The sequence below is a fragment of the Ruditapes philippinarum genome, unplaced genomic scaffold (genome assembly GCF_026571515.1).
Source record: "Ruditapes philippinarum isolate M1 unplaced genomic scaffold, ASM2657151v2 ctg8425_1_1_1_1, whole genome shotgun sequence".
In the NCBI taxonomy this organism is placed as follows: Eukaryota; Metazoa; Mollusca; class Bivalvia; order Venerida; family Veneridae; genus Ruditapes; species Ruditapes philippinarum.
Window position 1 is genome coordinate 46,899 of NW_026856805.1, and position 11,664 is coordinate 58,562.

Sequence of the window (11,664 nt, forward strand, 5' to 3'; positions counted from 1 at the left end):
TGGCTTTTTTGGGCCCTTTTTGAAAAAAATGGGGGGGGGGTTTTTCATGTAATGCAAAAAAGTAAAAATACTATCAGTTTTTACAGGGGCCAAATTTTCCAATTTTTAAAAATTGTGATTTTTTTTTTAAAACAAATAGAAATTTATTTTTCCCAACAATTCCAGAAAAAATATCCCTTTTTAAAAAGGGTCTTTTCTTTTTGAGGACAAAAAACCTTTCGTCACATTAAACGGTGTCGGGTGTTTGTCAGTTACTTTTTTACAAAAATAAACAAAATTTAAAATATTTTTTTCCCGGCGGGACTATTAATCTACGTGTTTTTACGTGAAATATGCATAAAAAAGGAAAGTGTTATTGCTTTAAAGAAAAATAAATTTTTTCCACATCTCTTTTTTTAAAAGATCAAAAAAAAAAAATAAATTGTAAAAAAGAGAAGGGTTTAGGCATTTTGTTTCGCATTTGAAAACGGATTCTAAAAATTGTTTAAAAAAACTGTGCCCTTTTTTTTCGATTAAAAATGGTCCAAAATTGAAAAATTGAAAAAAAATTGTAAGATTTATTATTCATAAAAAAAAAATTTAACATTTTTTGGGTAGAGTTTTTTTTTCCCGTACCCGTTGATGAAACCTGACGTTTTAAAATCATGGCGTAGACCAGAAAAACCGCCAAAAAAGGGGAAAATGTTTGAAACTGTGCCCGCTCAAATACAAGCAACTAAAGGTTAGGCAAAATTTTTGAAAAAACGGCTTATAAACGACAGATCCAAAAATTCAGGGAAAAGCTTATATTTTTCCCCGTAGACTGGTGATACCCCAAAAAAATTTGGGTAAAAGAAAAAAAATATTTACGGTTTATTTTTTTTTCCCGAATCGAGAAAAATTTTGTTTTGGGAAATGATCCCGAAAAAGGGCCCGTCAATGTCACGGGGGAAATTGCCACACCGTTACTTGAACAAATAATCGAAAATCTCCAACAGACGATTTTCCATAAAATTCAATCAAAGTTTTCTATGGGGGATCCAATAAAAAATTTATTTATGGAATTAAAAATTTTTTTATGGGATTTGAAATAAAAGAACTTTTTTAAGGGAAATCCTTTCCAGTAAATAAAACGGGTGGGGGGTTTCAGAGCATTTTAACAACAAGATTTTTTAGAGGGGGAATTTTTTTTTTCCATCAAAAAATTTTATTTGCATATTAACATACATAACATTATGGGTCAAACATAATATGTAACAATTTTATTTTGCATTTATGATTCAAAATTTTTCAAACTTTTAAAGTAAAAATATATTTTTATTGAAAAAAAAAATACATTAAAAAACTTTTATTAAATAAAAATAACCAAAATGAACATAATAAATAACTCTGAACATAAAAAAAATCAATATCACAAAAAAATATGGAGGGGTTTTAAAAAAAAATCAAACAACTTTTATCAAAAATGTTATTGGAGTTTTTTAAAAGTTTATTAAAAATAAAAGACAAAAAATTATTTCAATAAGTTGCATATTCTTTAAACCTTAAAAATTATTACAAAACTTTTAAAAAAAAAAGAAAACCTTTCCCAAGTATACGTTTTCTTTAAATTTTCACAAAATTTCAAAAATGTTGGGCCCTTTATACGGTATTTATGTTTTAAAATGTTGACAAACTTCTAGAATAATTTAAAAGAAGTAAAAAGCTTGGGGCTTTTACATTTAAATTTTTGGGACATTTTATTAAAAATTTTTTTATTTTAACCCCATATTATTTTATATAAATAAATTTCTAATTATTTATGTTTTAAGTTGACCTTAAATTCAGCATAGAACAAAAATTAAAAGACAAAATTTTGCACTTTATTTTTAATCTAAAAATCCAGTTTTTGTTATCACATTATAAACACGTTTAAAGATATTTAAAAAGAAAAGCTGTTTCCCCTTTTCGAGTTTATCACTATCTTTATTTTTCCAAAAAAATTTTTTAAAATTTTCAAAATTATGAATTCAAGAATTTTTCTTTCAGAATCCAGTCAGAATTTTTTCCCAAAATTTTCCAAAAAAAATAATTTTCCCCAAGGGAAAAAGTTAAAAAAATTTTTTCAAGGAATCCAATAAAAAAATTTTTCCAAGGGGAACCCCCAAAATTAAAAAAACTTTTTCCAAGGAAAACCCCAAACAAACATCTTAGAAAAACAAAAAAATTTTTTTTTTTCCAAAAAAAACCAGTAAAAAAAAAAATTTTCCCTGGAAACCAAAAAAAAGTTTTTTTCTGGGGAAACCCGTCCAAAAAAAATTTTTTCCAAATCAAATTTAAAATTTAAAGGTTTTGTAACTTATATTTAAAATAAATAAATCTGTATTTTGTTTTAAACCCCCAGTAACATTTTGGGGGCTTGTGGGGGTTTTTAGAAAGGATTTTTTAATTTGCATGAATTTTCTGTAATCTTCTGGTAACCATGGGTGGATCGAAAATTTTTCTTCCCGAAAAAAAATAAAATTTAATTAAAATTTAACAAAATTTTAAATTTACTAAAAAATTAAAACTGTTTAATTTAGCAATTTAAAAAAAATTTTTTTTTTTGTTAGATTGGGTTTAAAATTCACACCGGGACGTAATAGGGCAATGGCGACGTCCCCCTTTACTGGTGAAGGAAGAAACCTCATGCCCTTCCCTGCATTATTTCAGGCGAAACGGGTTCTGAGTTTCAACCACCCCCCGTTCCCTAAGCTTACCCGGGGCTTCCCCCAAAAAGACAGAATCCAAAAATCCCCGTCGGGGTTCGAACCCACAGCGGTGAAAAGGCAAGTTTTTCGAAGTGAAGACCCTTTTTTCCCCGGCCGGACGCCCCAGGGAAATTAAAATGAAACAAAAAAATATACAAACCCCCTTTAAAATTACCCCGAAATAATAATCTTTATAACCCAGTTCCGTACTTTTTTTTTCCCTACACCCAAAGTTTGTCTGATCCTTGCATGGGGCCCTTTAGTGAGCCTCAAGGGCCCCTTTGCCTTTCTCATTCCTGTAATATTTTACTATAATATTTTAAAAAAGGGGATGAACATTCAACAAATTTAAAGAATTTAGAAAGAAGTACACAAATCTATAAAGAGTGTAAAGGTTTTTAAAAAATTAATTTATTGAAAAAAGTTGAAAACAAAAATTTTTAATGCCAGCCCCCTAAGCCGGGTAAAAATTTTATTCAATGGGTTTTAATAAATTTAGTAATGAAATTATACACGAATATAAAAATTCTAAATTTTAAAATATCAAAAAATAAAAAAAGTTTTTCAAATAAAAATGTTTTTTTTTGTTTTAATTTAAAATTTTTCCCTGTTAATAACAAAAGCTCATTTAAGACCACAATGGAATATAAGCTTATTCTAACTTTCTATTTTGTGTTGTAAATTCCCTTAAAAAAACTGTAATTTTTTCTTTCAAAATGCAAAAAATTACTAAATTTATACACTTTTTTTTTAAATTTTTGTATTTTTTTAAGATGTTGGGCCTGTGGTCATTTTCATATCAATCAAAACAATCAAATTTAATTATTGATGTTTTTGTGTTTAATGACATTAAATCCTCGTCTTTCAAAAAAAATTTTTAAACAAATTAATGGCAGAGAAAAGGGAATTTGTGGAATCAGAAAACAAAAAATTTTTAGTGGGTTTGAAAGTAAAAAATTTTTTGAAAAACCAGGTGTTTTTTTAAAACCCAAAAATTCATAATCAGTTATTTCCCAAACCAAAATATAAATGGAAGTTACTATGCATTTATTGATTAAAAATTTAAAATTTAAAATTGAATACATACGTGACAATTGAGGTTAATAGAAACCCCGTTACCCCTACCCCAAATTGACCCTCTAAAAAACAGAAACCCTTTTTAACACTGGGTTTTAAAGTCCCGGGCTGTCAGTGCTGAAAAATAAACAGTTTAAAACATAAATGTTTTGTTTAAAAAACAAAATAAAGTTTAACGTTGCAAACTCAATGTTGCCAAAATTTGTATTTAAAAAAAAAAAAGATGTTCATAAAAAAACAATGTTAAATAACCCAAATAACAAAAATTACTGCTTTTTGTTAAAAATTTTTATTCCCAAAATTAAAAGGCCCTCATAGGGTACCTAATTACATGTTGTAATAACAAAAGGTGTCCCGTTAGACCCGGGGGTGCTAGCCATTCTCAGTGCCCTTTACAGAAAAAAAAAGGGACATAACTTTGATTTAAAGGGAACTCAGAGTTGTGGGACCTGTGCAAATTAAGTAAATAAACTCTTTTAAAAAGAGCAAGTTTTGTTTAAATTTTAACCCATTCCCTTCAGTTCTTTTTAAGATTTTTAATTAATGCAAAAACGTAAAAAGAAGTGGGAAAGGGGGAAACCTACCCCCTCCCCAAACACCCAAAATGGGAAAACAGCTCTTCGGGGTTTAACCTAAAAAAGGATCTTAAATGTATGTGAGTAAGAAAAGAATGACTACTGTCAAATTTGTGCATAACAGGTTCCCCCTAATTTTAAAAAAAATCAACCCGTTATTGCACTTAAATTGTAACTTGCACAACTTTACATCAAACTTTCCCCAGTTTCTTGTGTTGGTTTGCCAAACCCCTTTTTATTTTCCTTTTTTTTTCCCTTTTCCCTTTTGCCCTCTGCGGCCAGGGAAACTAGAAATTTACAAAATAATAAGATAAAAATATGTTTCCCTCGTAACAACTTGACCTTTAAAAAAACTGGGATTTTTTTTAAAAGGAAATTTTTCCCCCCTTTTCTTTTCATTTTTTTTTTAATATTCCAATAACAATTTAAAAATTCCCTTAAAATTTATTCCCTTTTGTAATAAATGACTAAATTTTACCAAATTTAAAAAAATGACATTTAAATATGTATTTTATTTAATATTTAAAAATTTTTTAAATATTTTTAAAAAAAATGCTTTAATATGAAGATATAAACTTTTATAAACCCTTAACGAGAAAAATTTAAATTTTTTTAAATAAACTTCATTTTTTTTGACAATTGTTTAAAAAAATCTTATATTGATTGAAAAAAGCTATTGAGTATAGACAGGAAAAAAGGGACATTTTTTATTATCTTTTAGATAAAAAATTTTTTATATTCACAAATAACATCTCTCTTTGGTACATGTGGGAAAAATCGTTTTTAAAATTTAAATTTCTGATTTAAAAAAAAATAAAAAAAATTTTAAGTTTTTTTAAAGCATTGATAAAAAAATATGTCCCGGAAAATTTTTAAAAATAAAGGGTAAGATAAATTTTTTATAAAAATCATTTTTCATAAAATTGAAAAAAATTTTTTAAAATTTTTGTTTTTTTTTAAGAAAAAATTTTAAAAAAATAAAAATTTATTGTTAAAAATTTTACATTCTATTTTAAATTTTTAAGTTCTTAAAAATTAAAAAATCTTTAAATTTTTTAAATAAATAAAGTGTAACACTCTTTTTTTACTTTCAAATCACCTTTTTTTTTTTAAAACGAATTAAATGCAAAAAAATGTACAATAAAAAATTAATTAAAATTAAAAAAAAAGAATTTAACGAAAATATTTTTTGAACCATTTCCCGAAAATTTTTTAATTTTTACTAAAAATTTAAAAAAAAATTTTCCAATTTAAAAATGTCAATTTAAAACAGAGATAAATTTTAAATGCAAATTTGAAAAAATTTTAACCCCCTTTCCCCCCTTTATTTATGTAATAGACCCCCTCCTGCTTTGGATTGCCCCAAAGTCCATTATGTTTCTCTAGGGAAAAATTTGTTATAATGTCCATAACTTGGGCCCCGGGACACATTCTGGGATATAAATCTAGGAAATTCAGTTCTAAGTCCAAATTAAAACCCCCCGGTAACATTCCCTTTTATACCTTTGGGGAAATTCAGTTTAATTTTCCTAACTGACCCCCGGTAACATTCTGTTAAATACTCTGGGGGTTCAGGGTTTTAAGTCCCCTAATCTGACCCCCGGTACACAAAGCTGTATATACTCTAAAGGGAAATTCAAATTTCTAAAAGGGCCATAATCTGACCCGCGGGACAAAATTCTGTATATACTCTAGGGAAATTCCCCTTTAAAAGTCCAAAAAATCTGACCCAAAGGGAACATTCTGTATTCCCTAGGGAAAATTATTTTTAATGTCCCCCTAAAATTTACCCACGGTTTTTTATTCTGTAAAATACTCCTAGGGAAATTCAGTTCTAATGTCCATTAAAACGCCCCCCGGACACATTTGTTTACTACATTTTAAAACTGGGGATACAGTTTAAAAAAGCCCTTGGGTTCCGTGGATCATCTCAAGTCAAATTAAACACAAGGGCCCAAATTGTGCAGTTATTTTTTATTGAGTTTTTAAACCCTACGACATTGTAAATTTTATAGTAGCCTTTATATGTCAAGAAAAAATCCAGGTGCCCCCAATTTTTGTTTTATTTCAGGTATGAGCGGGGCAGGTTAAAAAAAAAAAAAAAAAAAAAAACCCTCCAAAAGCTAACGATGTTTTTCCTAACACATTGTTAAAAAATTGATTGATGCTAAAAATCCCAAATTGTAATTTAATTTTCAAATTTAAATTAGCCACCAGTGAAATTTTTCAAGAAAAAAAAGTTGTTTTTTTAACACAGAAATATTTTAGATATAAAAAAATCTGCTTAGTTAAAAAAAAAGAAAAAATACCCCCAAATTTTTATATAAAAACCCCCTATAATTGCTACCAAAATTTATAATTTAAAACCCCCCAGCAACAAAAAAAAAAAGCTTTCACAGAAATGTAAAAAAAAACAAAACAATTTTAAAACAAAAAAAATCAATTCTTGGGAAAATGGCAAATTCAAAAGGAAATGCTGTTGTTAAAAAGCCCTTTAAAGGGGTCTATTTAAACAGCATTTAAATTATAGGAAAGGGAAAAAATAAAAAACATTTACAAGTAAATTTGCGGGGGTTTAAAAGCGGTATGAAATTGGGGTAAAAAAAGTTTTTACAGAAATGACAAATTGTGTTCCGGGAAATCTATTTTCAAAATTTATTACTACAAATTTCTTTAAAAAAAATTTTAAAATTATTTATTTTTTGTTTTTGGTTTTCTAAAACTTTAAATTTTAAAAATATTTTTTTTTTTTAAAAAACCCTGGGGTTTAAAAGAAAAGTCCCCTTTTAAAGAAAAAATGCTAAGAAAACAAGGGCCATGATGGCCCTGAGGTCGCTACCTGATATCCCCCCCCAAACCCCCACCCCCTCCCAACGTTCAGGGAAAATTTTAAACCCAAGGGTTTTTATTTGCACAAAACTTGGTGACCCCCCTAAGAAGAGTTTCATGCTAACTCAAAGCTCTCTCATTGGGGCTTTTTAAAAAAAAAGTTTTTTTTTTAAATTTTTTCTATACACATTAGTTAAAAAAAATACACCCCCGGGGGCCCGGCCCGTTTTGACCCCGGGGTTTTATTTTAACAACTTTGTAGACAACTAAAATTTTCATGCTTAAGGGGCACGGAGTCAATTCACTGAAAAAACCCTAAAATGAGATTTTTTTTAAATAGATTTATCAACCTTTTTAAAAATTCGTGATTTAATTTTGGGGGCAGTTTTGCCAAAAAATGGTTTTTAAAAATTTTTAAAAAGGTACCTAAATATTTGCTGCTATTCCAACCCTTTGATTACGATAACGCTCCGCCCCTTTGGGGGCATCAAAGGGGAAAACGGTATTCATTATTTGAATAACAGGTCCATACTGGTCCTATTCTCGTAAAAGTATCGTACATTTCTCCCTACATCTTTTTAATATCTAACATTTTTGCCTTTTTATAAATTAAGAAAGTTCGGCAATGTAGTACATAATTATTTAACATAAAAAAATTAAAATGCGGGAATCGCACACCACGGGTTGATTAAAAAAGTAGTTCTAAAATATCCATAATGTGTGAAAAAAATTTTCTGTCCGTTAAAACTTATATATTACATTTAGTTGATAGACTTTGTCTTACTTTACATTCAACCTCTTTTTTAAAAAATGAAACAAAAAACAACATTTTTATTGAACGCCTAATATGACTTTTGGTAAGGGGTCCCTGACAAATTCTAAACCTTTTGATTTCTAAAGGGTGTTTTTTCTCTATGAAAAAAAAAAAAAAAATTTTAAAATAATTTTTTCTTTGAAATAATTGTTTCGACAGTAAATGGGACCAGTACTAATAAATCGGGGGAAAATGTATAAATTTTATTGTCTATCTGGGTAAAAAACGGGAATCTCTATAAATCATAGTGATATTCATATAAAAGTCAAAGGGGCCCAATAATAATATCGGAAAATTACCTTTTATTTCATTAAAATTGTGAAGCATTACCCTTTGGGGGAAAAATATAAATCCCGTTTCTTTTTTGACTTTTCCCCAGGGACTTTAATAGACTTTTAAAGAAGCTCAGTTTTTTTTATTTTATTTTTTTTCAGGGAATTCTTTTACACGTCCCACGGCAGATGACGGGGGTTAATTAAAATAATGTGATGATAATAATAAAAAAACTTTAAAAAAAAGGAAAAAAATTTAAAAATACCCCGCAAAGCGGGCGAAAATGCGTTGCTTTCCCCCCACTGAGAGCCTAAAAATTTTTACGTAGTAAACGTAATTGCGACCGATACCAGACGGATAAAAATCAGGGTTTAAGAATTGAAGAAATTTGGGGCTAAACTGAAAATTAATCAGCGTTTTTTTAATTGGTCATATGTCAGGGGTCCATAAAATGTTTTAAGTATGTAACCGCAACTTGTCCCTTCGGGTTCCCAATATTTGTGTTTTAAATCAATTATTTAGCGTAAATTTGGGGTCCAAAGAGAACACCCGATTTATGAATTTCGTTTATGGGGGTCGGACAATTTTTAATCGCATAACTTTTTTAATTTAATCAACCCTTAACATGGGGTTTAAAAGACTTTTGAAAGGAATTCATTTACGGAAAAAACCGGTCAGGGTTTTTGGTTTGTTTAAAATTCAGCGACTTAATTTCTTTAAATAATTTTATGGTAAAAAAAGCCCCCATAAATTTTTGACGTTACTAATATTTTTTTAAAAAAAGATAAAAAAAAATTTGAGACAGGGTTTCCCCCAGAAAATTTAAAAAGTTGGTTTTTTTCCAAAAATTTTTGATGACAAAAAAAAAAACAAGGGGCTGCCCGTAGACAGCGCGCTGATTTTTTTATCCCTTTTCCCCTATAATACAAAACATTGACAGTTAAAAGGGGCCAAAATTCAAAAAAATTTTTGGACAAAATTTACCTTTCCGGGAAACATGTTTGGGGAAATCATGATTGTAAAAAAAGTATTCCAACTTTAAAATTTTAATATCTAAAAACATTTCAGCCCAAAAAGTGGATTTGTATTTAAAATTTAAACCCAAAAAAAAAAAAAAGATTCTAAGCGAAAAAAAAGGGCCTTTAAATTTTTAAAAAAAAATCCTTGACAATTACCTTTTTCTTGCTACGGGATGGGGTAATGTGTGAAATAGCATTAAAATTTTTCAAACAATATCTAAAGGGGTTAAAGGCAAAAGGGGATTTTTCCCCATTTTTAAAAATGAAATTTTTCTAAGTAAAAAGGGCATAATTCTTTTAAAAAACCCTTTAACAAAATTTATGTCCTCTTGTCTTTTTGATGAAGGTCGTGATGGAAAAACAAGTAAGGGTCAGTTTTCAAAGCAATACCCCCCAAGGGTTTTAAAATAAATTTAGGTGGTACAAAAAAATTTAACCCAAAATCAAAGTCTAAAAAGGGCCCTTTAAATTTTTTTAAAAAAAAATCCCTTGACAGGTTTCCTTTCTCTTGCGTACAGGGGGGTAATGATTGAAAATTAGCTTTAAAAAGTTTCAAGAAATTTCTAAAAGGGGTTTTAAAGGCATTAAAAAAAAAACCTTAAAACCAAGCTCAACACTTTTTTAAGTCAAAAAGGGGCCCAATTCTGTCAAAAAACCCTTTACAGAGTTAATTTTCTTGTCTGTAGATGGGGTTAGATGGGGAACAAGTATGGGAAAATTTCAAACCCTTTCTTTTAAAACTTTTGAATAAAATGGGGGGTACAAAAAATTAACCCAAGGGGTGACGCCAACGGTAAAGCCGACGCCGACGCCGGGCGAGTAGGGTGCTCCCCTTTTTATAGAAAATCGAGCTAAAAAAGCTTTGATTTTGACGAAATTTAAAAATTTTGGATTTTTTATTCAAAAATTAATTTTTTACAAAGGGGTTTATTTCAAAAATGTTTTTTTTATTTATGAAACAACGACATTTAAAGCACAAAAATTTAAAAAAGAAAATTATTACTAAAAAAATTTGTTTTAAAAGACATTTATGTGAAATACCACGGAAAAATGTTGTCCCCCTTTTTACCCCATATCCCCCCCTCCGTTAAAGGGATTTTTTAAACCTTTTTTTCAAAAGGGAAAATTTTTAATTTTTGCTATTACAAAAAAAACAAAGTATAGGAAAATCAATGACCCCCGGGGCAGGTCCAAATTTTTTAACCCCGGGTTTTTTTTTGAACAAACTTGGTAGACCCTATTAGAATGTTTATGCTAAATATCTTTTCATAGCCTTTTGGTTTTTTAAAAAAAATTTTAAATTTTACTATATATATAGGGGAAAACAATGACCCCCCCCGGGGGCCAATTTTTCCCAGGCTTTTTTTGAACAAAAATTGGGAAATTATTAGAAATGTTTTTATGCTTTTAAAATTTACTCTAAATCGTTTGGGTTTTTAAAAAGAAATTTTTTTAAGTTTTTTTCTTTTGCATATAGGGAAAATTTAAGACCCCCCGGGGGGGCAAATTTTACCCCAGGACTTTTATTTGCAAACTTTAAAACCCATTAGAACATGTTTTATGCTCAATATCTTAGCCCAAGCTCTTTGGTTTTTTAAAAAAAATTTTTTAAGTTTTTACCCAATGATTGGGAAAAACAATGCCCTTTGGGGTGGGGGCCAATTTTTTTCCCCAGGGTTTTATTTTAACAAAATTGGTAGACACTCATTTAGAACATTTTCATGCTAAAATTTTAGCTCTTTTTTTGGGTTTTTTTAAAAAGATTTTTTTAAATTTTTTCTAATGCATGTAGGGGGAAAAACAATATCCCCGGGGCCCAATTTTTACCCAGGGCTTTTATTTTAACAAACTTGGTTTAGAAGAGTTTCATGCCAAAAAATCTAACCTCTAGTACTATGGTTTTTTTAAAAAACATTTAAAGTTTTTTTTTCGGTTCCATGGGGAACCAGGTTTTGTATGGGAAATTAAAATTTTTTGAAAAATTTTTTAAGGGGACCCCAAAGAACATTCCCCCTTTAAGTTTGGGGTAAATTTGGGTAAATGGTTTATTGCATTAAAGTAAAGTTTACGGGCGGACACGGACGGGGCCCCGGACAAAAGCACAAAAAAGTCACCCTGTCCTTTTTGACAGGTGAAAAAAAATAATAAAATTCCTTTACCCAATTTTAAAAAAAATATAAAATAAAAAAATAATGAAATAAAATGATTGTAAAAACACGAAGGGGAAAAAAAATTCAAAGAACAAACGAAAACAATAAAAAATTGTAATTTAAAAAAAAGAAATTTGTCATTTTCTTTTAATGTTCATTTGTTGAGGTTTGAAAGTAATATATAGAAAAGATAGGATAAAAAAATGTTTTTATAGTATA